The following is a 23,328-nucleotide window of genomic DNA, read 5'->3' as shown; positions in this document are numbered from 1 at the left end:
TTTGAACCACAGTGTCACTTCTGGTTTTCTGGTGATTAATTGGAAATACATGTCTCACCAACTTTCCTACCCAGCTAGCTTTGAACCATGACTCTCAGATCTCAGCCTCCTGAGTAGTTAGGATTACAGGCATAAACCATCAGCACCCAGCTATCCCTAACTTTTCTAAGTGTGTGTGCCAGTACTCTGAAACACTCTCGTGCTATTTTCAGCTTTTTTGCTCAAGGCTAGTGCTCTACCATTTGAGCTACAGCTCCACTTCCAGTGTTTTGGTGGTTAACTAAAGATAAAAGTCTAGCTATGAACCACACTCTTCAGATCTCAGCCTCCTAAGTAGCTATGATTACAAGCAGGAACCACTGGTGCCCAGTTCTCCCCAATCTTTAAATTGCCTGCCACATCTTTGGCTGTGATTTAGAATGTTTGGGGGTTGTGTGTGCTGGGGTACAGAGTTGGAGAAAAAGGAAAAACTGCTAATTTTTCATACTGACTGGGTAGCACATGGTAGGAAAAGTAAAAAGCCAGTATCCTGAAAAAGTTTCACATACATAGACAAAAATGAGACAGCAACTTGTGAATCAAGCATGATTTGGCATCTCTAAATGCAGAGCCAATTTTCCTCTATCTAATGCCAAAACCAATGGCTTCTCCTGTAGATAAAATGGCACCGTTCCTGAGAAAGCCCTGGACGCTGTTTCCCCACAATCTTATAATCTGTCAGAAGACAGAAAACAAAAAGGAGGCTATGCCAGCCAGAAAAAGCAAATTATAACCAACACCGAGCCAACACTTTACTTTGGACAGAAGGAGCTTTTCTATATATCTTTGGAAGAGACAAAAGAAGATTACCATTGCTCAAATAACCAAAGCAAGCAATTAATTTAACTAAACACCATGTTGGATTAGTATTTGATGCAACAGACTGCCTGCTCACATCTTACTCATAGCCTTAAAAAATACTTGCTGCTGATGCTAGTGGCTGATGCCTGTAGTCCTAGTTCCTCAGAAGGCTGAAATCACCAGGAGCTGGTGGCTCACACCTGTAGTCCTAGCTGCTCAGGCAGCTGAGATCTGAGGATCATGGTTTGAAATCGGCCAGAGTAGAAGAGTCCATGAAACACTTTATCTCCAATTAACTACCAGTAAGCCAGAAGTGGAGCTATGGCTCAAAATAGTAGAGTGCTAGCCTGGAGTGAAAAGGCTCAGAGACAGCGTCCTGGCCCTGAGTTAAAGCCCACAAACAGCAAAAAGAAGAAAAAGGAAGAAGGGAGGGAGGGAGGGAAGGAAGGAAGAAGGAGCAAGTAGCAGAAGCAGCAGCAGCAGCAAAAGCAACTGGGTGCTAGTGGCTCATGCCTGTAATCCTAGCTACTCAGGAGGCTGAGATCTGAGTATTACAGTTCAAAGCCAGCCTGGGCAGGAAAGTCCATGAGACTCTTATCTCCAATTAACCACCAAAAAGCTGGAAGTTAGCTGTGTACCAGGGACTCACATCTGTAATTCTAGCTAGTCAGAAAGGTGAGATCTAAAGATCACAGTTCAAAGCCAGCCCAAGCAGGAAAGTCTATGAGAACTCTATCTCCAATTAACTACCAAAAAAGCTCTCTGAAGTAGAGCTGTGGCTCATCAGGTAGAGCACCAGCCTTGAGTGAAAAAACTGAGTCCTGAGTTCAAGCCCTATTACTGGCACAAATGTGTGTGTATTAACTTTTACATATGAACAAGCCAATCCTTGATAAGGCAGATGACAAAAGCAAAGTTTTTTGTTTGTTTTGTTTTTTTTTGCCAGTCCTGGGGCTTGTACTCAGGGCCTGAGCACTGTCCCTGGCTTCTTTTTGCTTAAGGCTAGCACTCTACCACTTGAGCCACAGCGTCACTTCTGGCTTTTTCTATATATGTGGTGCTGAGGAATTGAACCCAGGGCTTCATGTATATGAGGCGAGCACTTTACCACTAGGCCATATTCCCAGCCCCCAAAGCAGTTTTAATACAACCACAGAACAAAGACATCTACAAGAAAGTAAGATTACCAACTCGTCTTTGCTATGTAAGCAGGCCATCCAGGGACCCCATTTTAGCCACCATTTCTGTGTGCTGCAAAAGCTAACACAATCTTCCCATCAATCTCCTTGACAGAGATACTGGAGTAAGGAGAACTCAAATTCCAAAGAAAAAGATTCAGTTTCAACCTATGTAAAACTAGTTTTTCTTTATGTCACTTTACTCTAAAATTGGCAACACACAAGTCCTTCTACTGAAAACAATACCTAGGTCTCAACTGAGCTATCAGCAGGATAAAGTATTGAACAATCTATCACTTAACCATTTCAATTTCCCCTCATTGGTTTTAGACCACATCCTGATTTTCTTCTTATTGTTAATGCCACTGTAACTGTTAAGGAAAATTTAGTTCCACAGATTTAAATTTCAAGTTTTAGGGGCTGGGGATATGGCCTAGTGGCAAGAGCGCTTGCCTCGTATACATGGGTTCAATTCCCTAGCACCACATATATAGAAAACGGCCAGAAGTGGAGCTGTGACTCAAGTGGCAGAGGTGCTAGCCTTGAGCAAAAAGAAGTCAGGGACAGTGCTCAGGCCCTGAGTCCAAGGCCCAGAACTGGCCAAAAAAAAAAAAAAAAAAGAAAGAAAACAAATTTCAAGTTTTTCTAAGTTATTATAGATAATGACAATTCTATATTTAATCTCTCAGATATGGAATTAAGACAGCTAGTTTTACTTGAAATGGTTACCATATCCCTCCTCAAATCCTAACTGAAATCATCACCAAACTTTGCATTGAAGTATCTCTATAGTGTTGCCTACAATGATTTAAATGATTTTCAATATGTTGTGTTCGGTGGATTGGTTGTGATGCTTTAAATATAGACAATAAACTACCTCAACTAGTCCCTGTAAATTTAGGACTAGAACTTTTACAAGGTGTTATTTGTATTCTAGTTGACCCGAAAAGCCAAGAGAGGCCAGGTGGTAGTAACTTAGACCTATATTCCTAGCTATTCAGAAGGCTGAGATCTGAAGATCAAGGTTCAATGCTAACCACAGCAGACAAATCTGAGAGACTCTTATCTCCAATTCCAACAAAAAGCTACAGTAGAGATTTTTTTGGGTTGTTCTTTTGTTTTGTCTTGTTTTGTTTTCGCCAGTCCTGAGGCCTGAACTCAGGGCCTGGGCACTGTCGATGAACTTCTTTTGCTCAAGGCCAGAACTCCACCACTTGAGCCACAGAGCCACTTATGTCTTTTTCTCTTTATGTGGTACTGAGGAACTGAACCCAGGGCTTCATGCATGCTAGGCAAGCACTGTACCACTAAGCCACATTCCCAGCCCAAGAAGTAGAGATTTTTTAAGCAGAAAATCCGAAGCAAGGGGCTGGGGATATGGCCTAGTGGCAAGAGTGCTTGCGCCGTATACATGAGGCCCTGGGTTCAATTCCCCAGCACCACATATATAGAAAATGGCCAGAAGTGGCGCTGTGACTCAAGTGGCCGAGTGCTAGCCTTGAGCAAAAAGAAGCCAGGGACAGTGCTCAGGCCCTGAGTCCAAGTCCCAGGATTGGCCAAAAAAAAAGAAAAAAAAGAAAATCCGAAGCAATAGTGAGAGGGGCCTTCAATTCAAGTCCTAGTACTATACTAGTTTTAAAAAAAAATAGCCAAGGGAATAAAAACTCTTGTGAGAGGGCTTTTCTTTAGTGGTATTATAATAAATCTATAGGGAAATAAGTCTTTAATAAGAAGTTGCTTCATTATGGTTCCATGATTATTATATTCCAGAAATTAGGGTAACAGTATCTTTTCCCAAATTCGAAGCTATTTTTTCCTCAAATAGTATTTATAAAAATATATCACCTTTCTCAAAAGGAACTTAAGCCTCTAACAGACATCATGTTGCTAATTTTCACAACATCCCAATAAAGAACTATTATTTAGCATTTATATCACACTTTAACTTGCAGAAGTGTTTTACAATTATTTTCATTAGTAGTCATGCCTCACAACCACCCACCTGAGCTAAACTGGTCCTGTTATTCTCATTCTGACAGTTGAGAAAACTGATACAGCCTAAGATCAAGGTCAAGGTTGTCTGCTTTTCCAAGACCGGGGACTAAACCTTAAGTCTCAACCACTCATCCACTGTCTGTATTGCTCATAACACTAATGAAAACAGGAGATATTCTGTTTAAAATTTTTTATGCCAGTCCTGGAGCTTGAACTCAAGTTCTGGGCACTGTCCCTAAACTTTTGTGCTCAAAGCTAGTGCTCTACCACTTGAGCCACAGCTCCACTTCTGGTTTTTTAATAGTTCATTGAAGATAAGAGTTCCACTAACTTTCCTGCCTGGGCTGGCTTCCAAGCATGATCCTCAGATCTCAACCTCCCGGATTGCTGGGATTACAGGCATGAGCCACAGGGGCCTGGCTGGAAAGCAGGTTTTGAAGTGATCATAAACACCCCTAAAATAATAATACAGAAATATTAATAAATAAATTTCAACAAAAATATATAACTAATTAGAATACAAGTAAGGGCAGCAACAATGACATAAAAAATTTCAAAGAAACTGACTTCCAGATGAGCAAGTACAGTGACATACATCTATAATTCCACCTACTCCAGAAGCTGAGATAGTAGGAGTGAGTCCAGGAGTTGTAGGCTGACTTAGGCAACATAGCAAAACCTTTTTTCAAACATAATCTACTCATAAACTGAAATGTTGAACTGAAACCCTTTTGTACAACTACTTAAAGGTAATTTTTAAGTGTTTTTTAAAAAATCAAACAAATGGGCCAAGAATATGGCCTGGTGGTAGAGTGCTTGCCTCATATACATGAAGCCCTGGGTTTGATTTCTCAGCACCACATATATAGAAAAAGCCAGAAGTGGCACTGTGGCTCAAGTGGTAGAGTGCTAGCCTTGAGCAAAAAGAAGCCAGGGACAGTGTTCAAGCCCTGAGTTCAAGCTCCAGGACTGGCAAAAAAAAAAAAAAAAAAAAATCACACAAACAAACCAGGTATTGTGGTATATAGTGGTAATCCTCGACTCAGAACAAAGAAGGGATAGGGATGTAACTTGGGGAGAACAGCATTTGCCTAGCATATGCTACACCCTGACAAAGGAAAAAACAAAAAACAAACAAAAGGCTTCCACAAGCCAGGCACTGGTGGCTCACACCTGCAATCCTAGCTACTCAGAAGGGTAAGTAAGATCTGAGGATCGAGGAGCCAACTTGGGCAAGAAAGTCCATGAGACTCTTATTCCAATTAACCACAAGAAAACTCAAAATGACACTGTAGCTCAACATGATAGAGTGCTAGCCTTGAGCAAAAGAGCTCAGGGACAGCACCCAGGCCCTGAGTTCAAGCCATACACCCAACCAAAGGGAATAATTTCCAGCCAGGCACCAGTGGCTCTCTCCTAAATTCTAGCTACTCAGGAGGTAGAGGCCTAAGGATTGAGGTTCAAAGTCAGCCCAAGCAGAAAAGTCCATGAGACTCTTATTTCCAATTAACCACCAAAAAGCCAGAAGTAGAGCCATGGGTGGCTCAAGTGGTAGAGTACCAGCCTTGAGCAAAAAAGCTCAGGGACAGAGCCCAGGCCAAGTTCAAGCCCTCTGACAACAACCACCACCAACACACACACACACACACACACACACACACACACACACTCAAATTATCCAAAGCTTCTTCATCTTATCTTCCCCCAACTCATATCCCACAGACTTCCATTTCATTACTCCAATTAATAGGGTTTTTTAGTAGTCTCTAGGCTATCAAGTCCTACAGGGCATTTTTCTATTTTAAGCTAACCTTTCAATAGCATTTATCACGACTGACCACTCCTTCCTGAGACTATTTTTTCTTTCCTAATCCTGAGACAGGATCTCACTACTAGTTGGCCTCAAATTCCAGATCCATTTGCCTCCACCTCCTTACTGCTGGGGCTATAGGTATAGGCCATAAACTCAGCTACTAAAACATTTATTTACTTATACAATTCATTTTCCTTGTTTCTTACCTCCCTTTTGTTAGCATTTCCCCTGCCTCAGGTCCTCAGCTCCTCCCATTAGCCCTCAGATCCACTCATACCTAAACTCCCTGCCCTAGAGCTATATTGGGCCACTCCCACTCACCATTAAGACCTACCTACTTCCCCTTTAGCCCCGGAGAGAGGCTGCCACCTGGATAAGGTGCAGATGCCATGTTGCTCCCTCTCCCGTGGGAGATATGGCCCCAATAAACCTCCTTATGAACCTTCTTCCCCAGACCACGACTATCTCTGCAAGGTCCCCTGGGACTGCTGGGACATATCCTTTCACCTTTCTTAATCAAATCTGACCCATACACCATCCTTCAGTAACATCTTGATTTAATTCTATGAATTCAAATCCTTTTTGTTTGTTTTTTGCCAGTCCTAGGGCTTGAACTCAGGGCCTGAGTTCTTTCCCTGGCTTCTTTTTGCTCAAGGCTAGCACTCTGGCACTTGAGCCACAGGGCCCCTTCTGGCCATTTTGTATATATGTGGTGCTGGGGAATCGAACCTAGGGCTTCATGTATACGAGGCAAGCACTCTTGCCACTAGGCCATATCCCCAGCCCCCTTTTTGTTTTTTTTTAACCAGTGCTGGAGCTTGAACTCAGGGCCTGGGCACTGTCCCTGAGCTTCTTTTGCTCAAGGCTAGCACTCTACAACTGGAGCCATAGCACTACTTCCGGCTTTTTCTGTTTATGTGATACTGAGGAATCAACACAGGGCTTCATGCACACTTGACAAGCACTCTACCACTAAGCCACACTCCTAGCCCTATAATTTCAAATTCTATTACATGTTCATAATTTTCCAAGTCTTTAGTCCTAGCTCAGACTTCTAGGAAATGCAAGATTTTTCTATTCAACTGTCTGTCTTACATCTCGATTTCAAGCATCTTAAATGTGGCTTGACTAAAACCAAACCAATGACAAATATGTTCTGCCAATTTAACCTATCTTAATAAAGAGCAATACCATTTACTTATCTACTATTTCCAGTCTATAATTTAGAAAGTATCCATAATTTTTCTTTGTCTCAATCCCAGCTATGACCATGTCCAAAGTAGGCTTTATGGACTTTATTCTCAAAATATATCCACACCGGGCTCCCCAAAGCTCACACCTGAAATCCTAACTACTCAGAAGTTGAGATCTGGGGAATCACAATTGGAAGCCATCCTGGACAGGAAAGTCTGTGAGACTCTTATCTCTAATTAACCACCAAGAAAAGACATGTGGAGCTGTGGCTCAAGTCGTACAGCACTAGCCATGAGCAGAAAACCTAAGGGACAATGCCCAAGTCCCGAGTTCAAGCCCCAAAACAGGCACAAAAGAAAAAAAATGTTCTGTTTATCTTTTTACAGCTCTTCTACCATCACCACACCTGCTCAAGGGCCATTAAATGGTTTTCTTGACACCACTATAAAGAGCAACTATAATATTCTTTCTAACTACAAGTCAATTCACATCGTTACCCTACATCCAAAAAACCTTAGTCTAGCTATCAATATATATCTAGCTTTTTGCCAGTTACTTTGGAGATGAAGACTTGAAGACTTTTCTGCTCAGGCTAGCTTCCAACTGAAATCCTCTGGATCTTAAGACTCCTGAGTAGCTAGGATTATAAACATGAACCACATGCACCTGGCTAACTCACTTTTTCTAGGAACTATATTTTCCCATAAAACAGTTAAATATCCGAATAGCATTTTATAACAGATCTACCAAATCTGATTACTTATTTCCTTCCTTATATTAATTTTTTTCATTTTTCAGATAGAATCTCATGCTTTGCCAAGTGTCAATCTTAAACCACAATCCTCCTACCCATGCGCTATAACCTCCTAAGCAGCTGGGCTCACACATGTTTGCCAACACGCCTGACTAATTTGGGCTAGTTTGCTAAAATAAGGTCTTGCTTGAACTTTTTACCTAGACTGGCCTCAAATCTCTATCTTCACAATCTTTGCTTCCCAAGTAGCTGGAAATACAGGTATATGTTATCAAGCTTAGGCTTAAATGTTATCTCTGATTTGTTTGTATGGTTTTTTTTTGCCAGTCCTGGGGCTTGAACTCTGAGACTGCACGCTGTCCCTGAGTTTCTTTTGCTCAAAGTGAACACTCTATCACTTGAGCCACAGGGCCACTTCCAGCTTTTTTTGAGTACTTTGTTAGAGATAAGAGTCTCATGGAGTTTCCTGCCTGAGCTAGCTTCAACCCCCATCCTCAGATCTCAGCCTCCTGAGTAGCTAGGATTACAGGTATATGTCACCAGCACTCAGCCTTATCATTAATTTTAAAATAATATTTTAAAAACAATTTAAAAATATTTTCCCTGTTAAATTATATTCCTCTTTACCCTACATCACAGAACTCTGACAGGTACATAATCAGATCTTTAGAGGCAGTGAAAAGACAAAAATAGATATTAAACACTTCTACAATAAAGCATTCACCTCTCACCAAGAGTGCAATGACTTCACACTTATCCCCTCTTTGGTCAGCTGTAAAGCTTCAGCCCTTTGCTTGGCCACTTTGCTTCTCACATTCTCCTTTTATTTTGTTATATATATTTTTTCTTTCAGCACTGAAGTTCAAATTCAGAGCCTCACACTTGCTGGGCAAGTACTCTAGCACTTGGGCCATGCTCCTCCAATCCTTTTTGTTTTACAGAGAAAGAGAGAGAAAGAGAGAGAGAGAGAGAGAGAGAGAGAGAGAGAGAGAGAGTGAGTTGAGCTATCCCTTCACTTTTATTTTTTGCTTTTTGTGTTGAGACAGAGTCTTGCTATGTAGTCCAGACTAGCCTCACACTAAGACCTCCTGCCTCAGCCTACTAAATGCTGGAATAGGTATGGTATCCTAATATCTGGCTTAGAATCACTTTTTTTTTTTTTTTTTTTTTTGGTCATAGGGCTTGAACTCAAGGCCTGGGTGCTGTCCCTGAGCTTTTTGCTCAAGACTAACTCTCTACTACCAGTTTCAGCCACAGCACCACTTCCAGTTTTTGAGTAGTTAATTGGAGATAAGAGTCTCACTAGGACTTTTCTGCCTAGCCTGGCTTTGAACCCTGATCCTCAGATCTCAGCCTCCTGAGTAGCTAGTATTATAGGCATGAGCCACATATGCCCAGCCTTAGAATCACCTTTTTAAAGTTGTGGGGCTGGGAATATGGCCTAGAAGCAAGAGTGCTTGCCTTGTATACAAGAAGCCCTGGGTTCAATTCCCCAGCACCACATATACAGAAAAGGCCAGAAGTGGCGCTGTGGCTCAAGTGATAAGAGTGCTAGCCTTGAGCAAAAAGAAGCCAGGGACAGTGCTCAGGCCCGGAGTCCAAGTACCAGGACTGGCAAAAAAAAAAAACAAAAAAAAAAAACAATTATGATCACAGCTGGAAGTTTAGCTCAGTAGTATAGCACTTGCCTAGCATGTACAAACCTCTGGGTTTAATCTTAGGGATTAAAAAAAAAAGCCAGGCAAGGTGGCTGACACTACTAGGGAGTATCATATCAATAGGATCATGGTTCAAAGCCAGTCAGGGGAAAAAGGTAGCAAGATCCCTTTCTAAATCTATAAGCTGGGTATAATGGTATATGCTCCTGAGTCCTGCAATACTTAGGAGCCTATGCATAGGAGGTTGAAGTCTGAGGCCAGCCCAACAAAAACAAGAATCTACCTGAAAAATGACTAAAGCTAAATAAGGCTGGGTTTATGGTTCCAATCATCTAGCACCTGCCGAGGAAGCACAAGACCCTGAGTTCAAAATTCCAGGACTTGCCAGGTGCTGGTGGCTCATGCCTATAATCATAGCTATTCAGGGAGCTGAGATATGAAGATCAGGGTTTGAAGCCAGCTCAGGCAGGAAAGTCCAGGAGACTCCAATGAAGTACCAAAAAAGCCAGAAGTAGAGCTGTGGTTCAAGTGGTAGAGCCTTAATCTTTAGCAAAAAAGTTCGGGGACAGCACTCAAGCCATGAGATCAAGCCCCAGGACAGGCACACGTTAAATAAATAAATAAATAAATAAATCCAGGAACACCAAAACACAGGTACAGCTCAGTACCTATGGCTTACACCTATAATCCTAGCTATTCAAGAAGCTGAAATATGGGGCTGGGAATATAGCCTAGTGGTAAAGTGCTCGCCTCGTATACATGAAGCCCTGGGTTCGATTCCTCAGCACCACATATATAGAAAAAAGCCAGAAGTGGCGCTGTGGCTCAAGAGGTAGAGTGCTAGCCTTGAGCAAAAAGAAGCCAGGGACAGAGCTCAGGCCCTGAGTCCATGCCCCAGGACTGGCAACAAAAACAAAACAAATAAACAAAAGAAGCTGAAATATGAGGATCAAGGTTCAAAATCAGCCTGGGCAGAAAAGTTTGTGAGACTCTGCTCTCCAATTAACCCCACCAAAAAGAAAAAAAAAAAGGTAGAAGTGGGGCTGTAGCTTAAGTGGTAAAATACTGAGCAAAATACTCAGGGAGAATGCCCAGGCCCTGAGTTCACTCCTAGGACCAGCACAAACCTCCCCCCCCCACACACACACACAAAATCACTTATACCACAGAATTGATTAAATAAACCCAATTACCTTGGGTTTGTCTGTTTTAGTTGGTTGGCTTTTTGAGTCAGGGTCTCACTTGTAGCTCATTCTAGTCCAGAACTTGTAATCCTCCTGCCTCTGCCTCCCAAGTGCTGGGATTACAGGTATGAAGTACTATGCAGGGCCTCTATTACAATTATTTTGTATATTTGTTTCCTCTGTTATGCTATGAACTGCCACAGGTATGAGGCTGTTACTATCATCCTGAACAGAATAGGTTTGAATACAAAGGGAGTGTATATTCAACAAATACTAGTAATAGTGTTTATTTTGGCAGGTAAAAAGTATCACATACTGCTCTAAACACTTTATAAGCATTAACACATTTAATCCTTACAATAACTCCATTTAGGGCTGGGAATATGGCCTAGTGGCAAGAGTGCTTGCCTTGTATACATGAAGCCCTGGGTTTGACTCCTCAGCACCACATATACAGAAAAGGCCAGAAGTGGCGCTGTGGCTCAAGTTGGCTGAGTGCTAACCTTGAGCAAAAAGAAGCCAGGGACAGTGCTCAGGCCCTGAGTTCAAGCTCCAGGACTAGCAAACAAAACAAAACAACTCCATTTAGTTGTTCATCTAGTATGATGCTTTACTTTATAGATGAGGAAACGGAGGCACAGATATTTCATACAAATATATTCAAAGACAGTAAAGACAGAAGATCTGAGTCCCATGTTTATGAATCATGACTATGACTCATAATTGCTTATTGTTTCATTCAGAAAATATTAATGCACAACTAATTTAGGCTTACTACTCTACTAAATACTAGAAGTAAACCTTGTTTTAGGGGAGGCCTCTAACTGAACTATTGCTCCATTCCTGAATTCTTTGTCCTCCAAACATTAAGATTAGCTATAATTTCAGTTATTAAATTCATTCATTCATTTTGTTTAAATTAAACAAAGGTTTCATGTATGCAGAAGTTTCATTTATGCAAAGGTTAAACTTGGTGCCTCAGGCTTGTACTATACCCACCAAACTAAAAACCCTAATACTTACTTTTTCCCTTTAATATCTTCCCATATGCTTCTCCTTTTAAAGCTATTAGCACTATACAAGGAATCAAAACAATCAGTTGGACACTGATGGCTCTTGCCTGTAAGCCTAGCTACTGAGGAGGCCAAAGCCAGCCTGAACAGGAAAGTCCTTTAGACTCTTTATCCCCAATTAGCCACCAAAAAGCCAAAGTAGAGCTGTGGCTCAAGTGGTAGAACACTAAACCTGAGTGAAAAAAGCTCAGATCAGTGGCCAGGCCCTGACTGTAAGACCCAGGTCAAGCACAAATACATAAATAAATAATCTTTCCACTATTAGTTTCCATACTTCCATTATTAGTTAGCTGTTGTGAAAATAGTACAAGAGATTTCAGTTACGGACTGGGAATGTGGCTTAGTGGTAGAGTGCTTGCCTAGCATGTATGAAGCCCTGGGTTCAATTCCTCAGTACCACATACACAGAAAAAGTGGCACTGTGGCTCAAGTGGTAGAAGGCTAGCCTTGAGCAAAGGAAACTTAGGGACAGTGCCCAGACTCTGTTCAAGCCCCAGGATTGGCAAGAAAGAGAAAGAGAGAGAGAGAGAGAGAGAGAGAGAGAGAGAGAGAGAGAGAGAGAAAGAGAGAGAGAGATTTCAGCTAGGAAATGGGTTGAAAGATCAAAAGGCAGCTTAAGAAACAAAGATTTAGTCTTTAAGCAAATGTTCTTAGTAAAAGGGAGAGAGGGGGCTGGGAATATGGCCTAGTGGCAAGAGTGCTTGCCTCTTATACATGAAGCCCTGGGTTCAATTCCCCAGCACCACATATACAGAAAACGGCCAGAAGTGGCGCTGTGGCTCAAGTGGCAAAGTGCTAGCCTTGAGCAAAAAGCCAGGGACAGTGCTCAGGCCCTGAGTCCAGTCCTCAGGACTGGCAAAGAAAAAAACAAAAAACACTAAAAGGGAGAGGTATAAACACCATAATTTTGTTTTTAAATAGAATGTTTTAAAAGTTTCCTCTGAAGCATGGGATGCTTTTTTAAGGAAAATGATTCACTTTATAAGGATAAAAAATAAGTTAATAAGCCCTATTCCTTTTACATTCGCCCTTGCTATGTCAAAGACTCAACAGAAAACCTTACATCCCCACAGCTCATTTCCCACTTTACACAGACTGCTCACACAACAGGCAATCAAGGCAGTGGCCACCCCCTTTTTCTTTCCCCAGGGAAAGAAGTCCTCATCTGGCAACTATCACCTACTTACATAAAAATAACCACAAATAGGAAAGAGAATAGAAGGAGAAAAGGACAGGAAGTTCTCATCACAGCTGAACAAACCTCTATTAACAACATGGATGGCATTTATGGACTTGCTTAAACTGATGGAAATTTCCAGAAGGGAAAAATGCATTGCCAACATTAAAAATAAATGTCCAGTTATTAAAACAAAATAAGATGGCTAAGCCAGTTCTTTCTACCTCTATTATGTATCATGTGGTAAAAACATAATAAATTTGTATTTTGTACTAGCCACAACAATAACAAAGGCTTTGTTTTTTGTGGTGCTGAGGATAGAACCCAGTACCTCACAAATGCTAAGCAAGCACTCTACAACACAAGCCTGTTTTTAAAACTACCCTTTAAAAATTAAGAATAATTAGTGCTCCAGATAAAGGATTTGAGCCGGGCACCAGTGCCTCATGCCTATAATCCAAGCTACTCAGGAGACTGAGATCTGAGGATGGTGGTTCAAAGCCAACCTGGGCAGGAAAGTCCATGAGATTTTATCTCCAACTAACTCCCAGAAAACCCAAAGTGCTGCCATGGCTCAAAGTGGTAGAGTGCTAGCCTTGAGTGAAAAGGTTCAAGGGCAGCCCCCCCACACACACTCAGTTCAAGCCTCAAGGGGGTGGGGGACTTATTGGCAGAACTAAAGAACCAGACAAAACAAAATGTTTAAATTATACATCACTGAGTATTTCCACAAAGAGAAGTAAAACATGTTTTACCAGATAGAGAAGTTAAAGATAACTAAAATTCTTTCCCCTCGTTCCTATAAAATAATTCACCTCCTCTTATCTGTGAATCTTCAAGAATCTAGAACAGCCACTCCCCACCTTTATTTGGTGAAAAGACAAATCACTTGTCAACTTTTAAAAGGCCTCACCATTTAAAGCTCTCAATCCTCAGAGCCAGGAACTGGAGGCATGATTCCAGTGATAGCATGCCAGCCATGAGAGAAAAAGCAGAGCCAGAGGGCAATACCCTGAGTTCAAGCCCCACCTACCAACATTAAATAAATATCCTCAGGGGCTGGGAATATGGCCTAGTGGCAAGAATGCTTGCTTCTTTTTTTTTTTTTTTTTTACAACAGGGTTATATTTTATTTTGTTTTTTTTTAAGTTTTTATTATAAAACTGATGTACATAGAGGTTACAGTTTCATACGTTAGGCATTGGATACATTTCTTGTACTGAATGCTTGCTTCTTATACATGAAGCCCTGGGTTCAATTCCTCAGCACCACATATACAGAAATGGCCAGAAGTGGCGCTGTGGCTCAAATGGCAGAGTGCTAACCTTGAGCAAAAAGAAGCCAGGGACAGTGCTCAGGCCCAGAGTCCAAGGCCCAAGACTGGCAAAAAAAATAAATAAATAAATATCCTCAGAGCCAGTAGAGTTGAAACATCTGTGTCTTTTTTTTTTTTTTTTGGCCAGTCCTGGGCCTTGGACTCAGGGCCTGAGCACTGTCCCTGGCTTCTTCCCGCTCAAGGCTAGCACTCTGCCACTTGAGCCACAGCGCCGCTTCTGGCCGTTTTCTGTATATGTGGTGCTGGGGAATCGAACCTAGGGCCTCGTGTATCCGAGGCAGGCACTCTTGCCACTAGGCTATATCCCCAGCCCACATCTGTGTCTTTTAAAGTAATTTGCACCTCTTTAAAAAAGCTGTGGCCATGGCTCAAGCCTGTAATCCTAGCTACCCAAGAGGCTGAGATGTGAGGATCAAGGTTCAAGGCCAGCTGGGGCAGTAAATCCCTTGAGACTCTTATCTCCTATTAACTACCAAAACAAAAAACCACGCTCCAGTGGTAGGGGGTTAGCTATCCTTTAGTAAAAAAAAGCTCAAAGGTAGTGCCCAGGCCCTGAGTTCAAACTCTAGGACTGGCATCAGCACACACATGCACAAAGCTGTAGCTAGAAAGCCGTTTTCGCTCTAGCTGGAAGCAAGTAGTTTAACTCTGTCCTTTGCTTTGTCTACCCTAAACAGTAAAGCTCAGTAGTGTTCCTCTTGACTCTCAAAGAAAAAGCTATCTTTTGGACTCTGAAAAACTCCTTGTCTTTTTAACTCCAAAGAAGGTTCACAGACAGGCAGGGTAATAATAACAACAGTAATAAAACAGAGTTGTGCCCGGCACAGATGGGTCAGGCCTATCTATCATCCTAGCTACTCAGGAGACTAAGGTCTGAGGATCACAGTCCAAAGGCAGCCAGAAAAGGAAAGTTTGTGAGACTCTTATCTCCAGTTAAACACTAAACACACACACACACACACACACACACACACACACACACACACACACACACACACACACACACCCTCAAAGTGGAGCTGTGGCCCTAATGGATCCCAAGTGGCACAAAAGCTCAGGACAGTGCCCAGGCCCTGAGTTCAATCACCAATACCTGCACACCTGCGCACACACACACACACACACACACACACACACACACGAAAAGAAAATCACCCCACTGCATACTTATCTAATCTCCAAAATAAAGACAAGGCTCTGGAAAAACCAGCCATCACATTTATTTGCAAAGGAACACTTTTTGCAAGTCAAAAATAACTTGGACTAAACTGGGTACAGTGACTTACACCTGTAAACCCAGCATTCCAGAGACCGAGATAGGATGTTCAAAACTAGCCTGGACTAAATGATCAGACTCATGTCCAAAAAAATAAGCTGGGGGGGGGGGGGGCTGGGAATATGGCCTAGTAGCAAGAGTGTTTGCCTCGTATACAAGCAGCCCTGGGTTCGATTCCTCAGCACCACATATACAGCAAAGGCCAGAAGCGGCACTGTGGCTCAAGAGGCAGAGTGCTAGCCTTGAGCAAAAAGAAGCCAGGGACAATACTCAGGCCCTGAGTCCCAAGCCCCAGGACTGGCAAAATAAATAAATAAGCTGGGCACAGATGGCTCACATGTGTAATCCTAGCTATCCTGGAGGCTAAGATCTGAGGTTCAAAGCCAACCTGAGCAGGAAAAGTTTGACTCTTATCTCTAATCACAAACAGCCAGAAGTGGAGCTATGGCCCAAGTGGTAGAGCACTAACTAGTCTTAAGGGGCAAAAAAAAAAAAAAAAGCTCAGGGACAGCACCCAAGTTCAAGCCCCAGTACTGGCACAAAAATGAATAAGTAAATATGAAGCTCAGTGCCAGCATGCTTGCCTAACATATGCGAGGTACTGGATTCAATCCTTGGCTCTGCTCTCTCCCCAAATAAAAAGTTGTATATGCCCCCACTGGACAGCCCTCCTAACTTGTCTCATACTGGTTTTCTTAACTCACAATTTTCTCAACTCATAATAAAGCCCATTAGTGCAAACTGTTACAAGGGAACCTGAATGAACTATGTTCAGAAAGCATTGAATGGACTGGCCCTCCACTCTCTTATTTCCTTCCTCTTGGGTGAGGAGCTACACATCATTTGTAAAAAAAAAAAAACGCCGGAGTATGGTATTTTCCTACCGATTTCCTACAAAAGTCTGACAGCTAATTTATCACATCACAGACAGAAGGTAGTATTTCTGCATATGATGTGCTATTTCTACACAGAAAGCATATACTGGTCTATTGAGGTGTTACAAACACTGTGTTTCACCTTGACAGAGAACTCAGTCATTCCATTAACAAACCGTAACGTCTAAAACCCAGTAGTATTTGGTGAACTGTGAGCGTGTGCATAAGTACTTACAATTTACAATTTTCATAAGCACCTTCAAACACATACATGCTGCTCGCAGTCGCGGGTTTAAAACGCGACATCGTCCGAAGGATCAGAAAGGTTAAGTGGGCCCTGTCAAGGTTATCTATCAGCTTCCTCGGTGATGGACCTGGCTTCAAACCTGTCCCAAATCCAAGCCTCTAGTTCTTCCCCTGCTTTAAACACAGACCTCCTGGCTCACAAGCCTCCCCATCATCTTGGCCCAGGACTGGCCCAGCCCGGCCTGGTTCGGGGTTGGCGTCTCCAGCTCCAGCCAGGCTTTCATCCTCCACCCCCCTCCCCCCGCGACCATTCTCTGAAAGAAGCGGAAAGGGAGAGGCGACCAAAAGCTCCTGGGGGAAGGGATGCTGACAAACGGGGCAGCGCAGGGCAGCTGGCCCTGCTGTGGGCTACTTCTTCACTCCAGAGCACACAACCCCTTCCCTCCGACGAGCCGTCCGGTCCTGGGACCGACCGACGACACCTTCGCCCGTGCCCCCAATTCTCCCATCACCTCAAACTGTCCCTCCCCCACGACCTCCGTCCCCCACCGGCAGAGTCCACCCGACAAGCCCAGGGTATCCTTCCGCCAGACCCTCGGTGTGCCCGTTCCCTCCCATCACCACTCACTGTCGGTGACTGGGCCCGGCCCTCATGGCTGCTCCTCTGCCGCCCGCCGCCGCCGCTGCTCCACGCCCCAGCCCCTCAGTCACCGCCGCCGCCGCCGTCGGGACTCTCCCGAAGCTGCTCTTGCGCCTGCGCAGCCTGGAGGGACGGGGCCCTCACGGGCCGCTGCGCCTGCGCAGCCCGCGCCGGGGGCGTCTTCCTCAGTGCCTGATGGCCTGCACCTCTGGGTCTCAGGTGGTCATGGCCGCCAGCGGGCTGTAAGGTCTTAGGCTTAGAGAATTCGGCGGCCGTGCCAGGCTTTGAGGCTTCTGGAGTAGCTTGCTTAGAGTAGTAAACTCTTGGCCTGCGGTTTCCCTAAAGGTGGGTAGAGGGGGCCATCGATTTAATGGCATTTGCAGGATTCGAGGTCTTGTTTAACATTTAAAGGCCTGAACTCAGGTGCTCTTGAGATGAACACTGACAATAAACTCAGGATCCTTCCGGGAAGACAACCGCTGCATCCCGGCGCCGGTGGCTAACGCCTGTAATCCTAGCTACTCCGGAGACTGAGGGATCGCCATCCAAAGCTACTCCAGGCAAAAAAAAAAAAAAAAAAAAAGTCCGCGAGACTCCTATCTACAATTAACCTTGGAAAAAGCCTTAAGGGGAGCTGCTCAAGTGGCAGAGTGCTAGCCTTGAGCAAAAAGAAGCCAGGGACAGTGCTCAGGCCCTGAGTCCAAGGCCCAGGACTGGCAAAAAAAAAAAAAAAAAAAAGAAGAAGAAGAAGAAGAAGAAGAAAGACTCTAGCCAGGAGCTGGTGGCTCACACCTGTAATCCTAGCTACTCAGGAGGCTGAGGATCACAGGTTCAAAGCCAGCCTAAGCAGGGAAGTCTGTGAGACTCTTATCTCCAATTAACCACCAGAAAGCCAGAAGTGGTGCTATGGTTCAAAGTGGTAGAGCGCTAGTCCTGAGCAAAAAAGAGCTCAGGGACAACACTCTGACAGGCCCTGAGTTCAAGCCCTCATGACAAAGAAAAAAAAAAAAAAAGAGCTGTGGTACAAGTGATAGAGTGCTACCTAGTCTTGAGCACAAAAGTTCAGGAATGGGCTGGGAATGTGGCCTAGTGGTAGAGTGCTTGTCTAGCATGCATGGAGCCCTGGGTTTGAGTCCTCGGTACCACAAAAACAGAAGCCAGAAGTGGCACTGTGGCTCAAGTGGTCAAGTGCTAGCTTTGAGCAAAAGCTTAGGGGCAGTCTCCAGGCCTTGAGTTCAAGACCCAGGACCAAAGGTAACAGCTATAAAACAGGGTGGTGGGCAGTAAGGAGGATGTCTTCTGGCTGGGGTCCAGGATTTATCCTAGAGGCTAGTTCCTGGCTTCAAAGAGTTGGCATTAATTACGGAAGTATTACCCTTTGAAGAGAAAGCACATTTGGCTCCTTTCAGCTTCAGTGCCAGAGGAAAAATACAGAGCCAAGAAGTAGAATTAATATTAACGCTACATTCTGATGAATAGATGACTAAAAAGACCTGAGCTGTCCTTGAAGTTTCTGGGAATTGTGCCTTCTTTCTTCTTTGTCTATACCACCAATTTTCTCTCTACTACATTACTACCACATGTGACCTCTTCAGAAGGCTTGCTGGGCTCTATGCATGCTTATCTTCCTATAGTCTATATTTAAGCTATACTTGGTCTCTTAAGCCATTTTTTCTAGCTGAATTATTTAATTTACATCCTCCCTTCTTCCCCTTCCTTCCTTCCTTCTTTCCTTCCTCCCTCCCTCCCTTCCTTCCTTCTGACCTTTTCTGTGCTGGTACTAGGACTTGAACTTAGGGCCTTGCTTTGTAACCTCTCCCAGCTTCCTTGCTTATGGCTGGTTCTCTACCACTTGAGCCATATTTCCAAGTTTGTTTTTTGTCAGTGATGAGGCTTGAACTCAAAGGTTGGGTGCTGTCTCTGAGCTCTTTTGCTCAAAGTCAGTGCTGTACCACTTGGAGCCACAGCACCACTTCCAGTTCATTGAAGAGTCACAGGGACTTTTCTGCCTTGGCTGGCTTCAAACTGTGGTCCTCAAATCTCAACCTCCTGAGTAGCCAGAATTACAGGCATGAGCCACCAGTGCCCAGCTATTTCCAGGTGTTTTGTTGTTGTTGTGCCAGTTCTGTGGCTTGAACTCAAGGTCTGAGTTCTTTTGTTCAAGGCTAGCACTCTACTTAAGTGTCTTAGTGCCACTTTTAGCTTTTCTTGTGATGAGGAACCAAATCCAGGGCTTCATGCATGCTAGGCAAGCACTCTACCCCTAAGCCATATTCCCATCCTGTTTCCAGGTTTTTGCTAGTTAATTGGAGATGGACTCTCCTGGATTTATCTGCCCTAACTGGCTTGAAACATTGATCCTCTGGATCTCAGCATCCTGAATAGCTAGGATTACAGGAGTGAGACACTGGTACCTGGTCCCCTAACTGAATTTCTTAGCAAGGGCAGATTGTTCTGCTTAGTAGATTTTTCCTAAGCATTCATTCACTTTATTCAGAAAGAGTGATAGTCATTCAGAAAAGCACCGTACTACAATTTCCAACCACATAATTTTATTTCTCCTTTCTTTCTCCCTCCTTCCCTCCCTCCCTCCCTCCCTCTCTCCCTCTCTCCCTCCCTCCCTCTCTTTCTTTCTTTCTTTCTTTCTCTGTCTCTCTCCCCCTCCCTCTTTCTTTCTTTCTTTCTTTCTTTCTTTCTTTCTTTCTTTCTTTCTTTTTGGCAATTGTATGGCTTGAACTCAGAGCCTGGGCTCCATTTCTGGTTTTCTGGTGATTAATTGAAGGTAAGAGTTTCACAGAAGCCCAGTGCAGGTGGCTCATGCCTGTAATCCTAACTACTCAGGAGGCTGAGTTCCGAGAATTGCAGCTTGAAGCTAGCTGGGGTAAGAAAGTCCTTGAGGGGCTGGGGATATGGCCTAGTGGCAAGAGTGCCTGCCTCGGATACACGAGGCCCTAGGTTCGATTCCCCAGCACCACATATACAGAAAACGGCCAGAAGCGGCGCTGTGGCTCAAGTGGCAGAGTGCTAGCCTTGAGCGGGAAGAAGCCAGGGACAGTGCTCAGGCCCTGAGTCCAAGGCCCAGGACTGGCAAAAAAAAAAAAAAGAAAGTCCTTGAGACTCTAACCTCCAATTAAATTCATCCAAAACAAAACCTCAAAGAACTAACAGCCCCCTCAACAAGTGGGCTAAAGACTTAAAAAGAGACTTCTCTGGTGAGGAAATGAGAATGGCCAAGTGACATATGAAAAAGTGCTCTACATCACTGGCCATAAAAGAAATGCAAATCAAACAACATTGAGATTCCACTTCACCCCAGTAAACAGAAAGCCCACAGGTTGGGAAAAGATCTTTACCCACCATACAATGGACAAAGGCCTCATATCTAAAATATATGCAGAACTAAAAAAATTAAATTCCTCCAAAACAAAACCTCAAAGAGACTCTAACCTCCAATTAACCACCAGAAAACCAGAAGTGGAGCTGTGGCTCAAAGTGATAGAGTACTAGCCTTGAGCAAAAAAAGATCAGGGACAATGCCCAGGCCCTGAGTTCAAGCCCTATAACCAACAAGAAAAAGTCTCAGACTTTTCTCCCAGGGATGGCTTTGAACCTCAATCTTGGTTTTGTTTTTTATTTTTTTTGCCAGTCCTGGGGCTTGAATTCAGGGCCTGAGCACTGTCCCTGACTTCTTTTTGCTCAAGGCTAGCACTCTGCCACTTGAGCCACAGCATCCCTTCTGGCTTTTTATATATATGTGGTGCTGAGGAATCGAATCCAGGGCTTCATGTATACGAGGCAAGCACTTTTACCACTAGGCCATATTCCCAGGCCCCTGGCTGTTTTTCTCTTTTATGCCAGTCCTGGGGCTTGAACTCAGGGTGTGGGCATGGTCCCTAACTGTTTTCCTCAAGGCTAGTGATGTACTACTTGCACCACAACTCCACTTCCAGGTCTTCTGGTGCTCAACTGGAGATAAGAGTTTTTCCTATCTGGACTGGTTTTGAACCATGATCCTCAGACCTCAATCTCTTGAGTAACGAGGCTTACAGGCAAGAGCCTATGGTGTCTGGACAACCATATAGCTTTAATGAGGCATAACCCAGACCCAAGTGAATCAGCATATACAAGATTTGTTTCAGGGATGGACATATAACACAGGCAGAGACAAAAAGGTAGAAGAAAAAATGTTGCTTCTGTGGCCAAGCATGGTGGCTCACACCTGTAATTGAAGCTACTCTGGAGGCAGAAATCAGGAGGATCATGGTTTAAAGCTGGATCTCAATCAAGTGGACCTTTTGGTGTATACCTGTAATCTCAGCTACTTGGATGCATAGGCAAGAATTTGCAATCTGAAACAACAGAGCTAGGGACATGGCTCAAGTTGTAGAACTCTATCTAGCAAGCATGAGGCCATAAGTTCAAACCTCAGTACTGACAGAAAGAAGGGGGGGGGTGGGAAGCAGAAAGGAGAGAGGAAGAGGAAGGAAAAAAAGGAGCCAGGTGTCTGTGGCTCATACCCATAGTCTTAGATACTCAGCAGGTTGAAACCTAGAGAAGAAAAGTCAGACTTCAACTCCAATAAACTAGCAAAATGCTAGACTTAAATGTGACTCAAGTGGTATAATGCCAGGCATGAGCAAGAAAGCCAAGCAAACTTGAGGCCTCTGAGTTCACTCTTAATACTAGCAAAGGGAAGAGGGAGAGAGAGAGAGTTCACACAGCAAGATCCTTAACGAGATAAAGTAATTAGTCTTAGAATAAAAACAGTTACTGACAGACTACAGTGTTCAAACATGGATGAACATAAATACTTATATTTTCATTTAATAGGCTGATATCTGGAGGATCCTAGCTTGAGAGAAGCCTAGACATAAAAGTTTGCTAGACCCTATCTCCAAAATAACCAGCAAAGAGCTGGGCTGGAGGCATTGCTCATGCAAGTGGTAAAATGCCAGCCAAAGAGAGCAAGCAAGAAGCCTTGAGTTCACATTTCAGTACTACCAATACATACATGCACACACACACACACACACACACACACACACACACACACACATACACACACCCCACATACATACATGAAATTAAAAAAAAAAACAAACCTGAAGCCAGGCACTGGTGGCTCATGCCTGTAATCCTAGCTATTCAAGAGACTGAGATCTGAGGATCATGGTTTGTTTATTTGTTTTGTTTTTGTTGCCAGTCCTGGGGCATGGACTCAGGGCCTGAGCACTGTCCCTGGCTTCTTTTTGCTCAAGGCCCGAGGATCATGGTTTGAAGCCAGCCTAGGCAGGAAATTCTGTGAGTCTTGTCTCCAATTAATCACAGTAAAATCCAGAAAAGGGGGCTGGGAATATGGCCTAGTAGCAAGAGTGCTTGCCTCATATACATGAAGCCCTGGGTTCAATTCCCCAGCACCACATATATAGAAAACGGCCAGAAATGGTGCTGTGGCTCAAGTGGCAGAGTGCTAGCCTTGAGCAAAAAGAAGCCAAGGACAGTGCTCAGGCCCTGAGTTGAAGGCCCAAGACTGGCAAAAAAAAAAAAAAAAAAAAAATCCAGAAGAGGTGTGTAGATCAAGTGGTAGAGCAAAAGAAAGGAGTTAAGGGACAGCACTCAGGCCCAGAGTTCAAGGCCCAGGACTCGCAAAACAAAACTGGCTAGGGTTGTAACTCAGTGGTATAGCACTTGCCTAGTATTTGAGAGGCTCAGGGTTAAGGAAAAGGAGAGAGAAAGAACAGTTATTTAATTTCCTTTAAGTTTTGGTCATTCCTGGGATTCTTCCAGTTATATCTATTTCTAGCACAGTAGTATTTAGTATGTATTCCTTGGATGATTTTGTATTTATGTAACTGAGCTACTTATTATTTAATCTGAAAATTTTCCTTTACCCTAGTTACAGGTTCCTCTCCCCCCCAAAAATTATTTATGTTGTCAGGTGCTGGTGGCTAATGCCTGTAATCCTGGCTACTCAGGAGGCTGCTGAGATCTGAGGGAAATCTGAGAATCACAATTCAAAGCCAGCCCAGGCAGGGAAGTTAGGGAGATTCTTATTTCCAATTAACCACTCAAAAAACAGAAATGGCAAT

At 43.6% G+C, this 23,328-nt stretch overlaps 1 protein-coding gene across 1 annotated transcript in view; it reads right to left on the bottom strand.

The window, feature by feature from the left end:
* Fam222b (family with sequence similarity 222 member B) overlaps nucleotides 1-17,285 on the bottom strand; it is a 46,437-nt gene extending 29,152 nt beyond the window's left edge. Inside the window, exon 1 of the mRNA XM_048365572.1 lies at nucleotides 17,228-17,285. The gene's annotated coding sequence lies outside the window, so the exon portion shown is untranslated. The remainder of the gene's footprint in view (nucleotides 1-17,227) is intronic.
* Nucleotides 17,286-23,328: the final 6,043 nt, after the last annotated feature.

This window comes from Perognathus longimembris, chromosome 17 (genome assembly GCF_023159225.1).
Source record: "Perognathus longimembris pacificus isolate PPM17 chromosome 17, ASM2315922v1, whole genome shotgun sequence".
Classification (NCBI taxonomy): domain Eukaryota; kingdom Metazoa; phylum Chordata; class Mammalia; order Rodentia; family Heteromyidae; genus Perognathus; species Perognathus longimembris.
The sequence above is the reverse complement of the archived record's forward strand: the minus strand, read 5'-3'. Positions and strand labels throughout refer to the sequence as shown.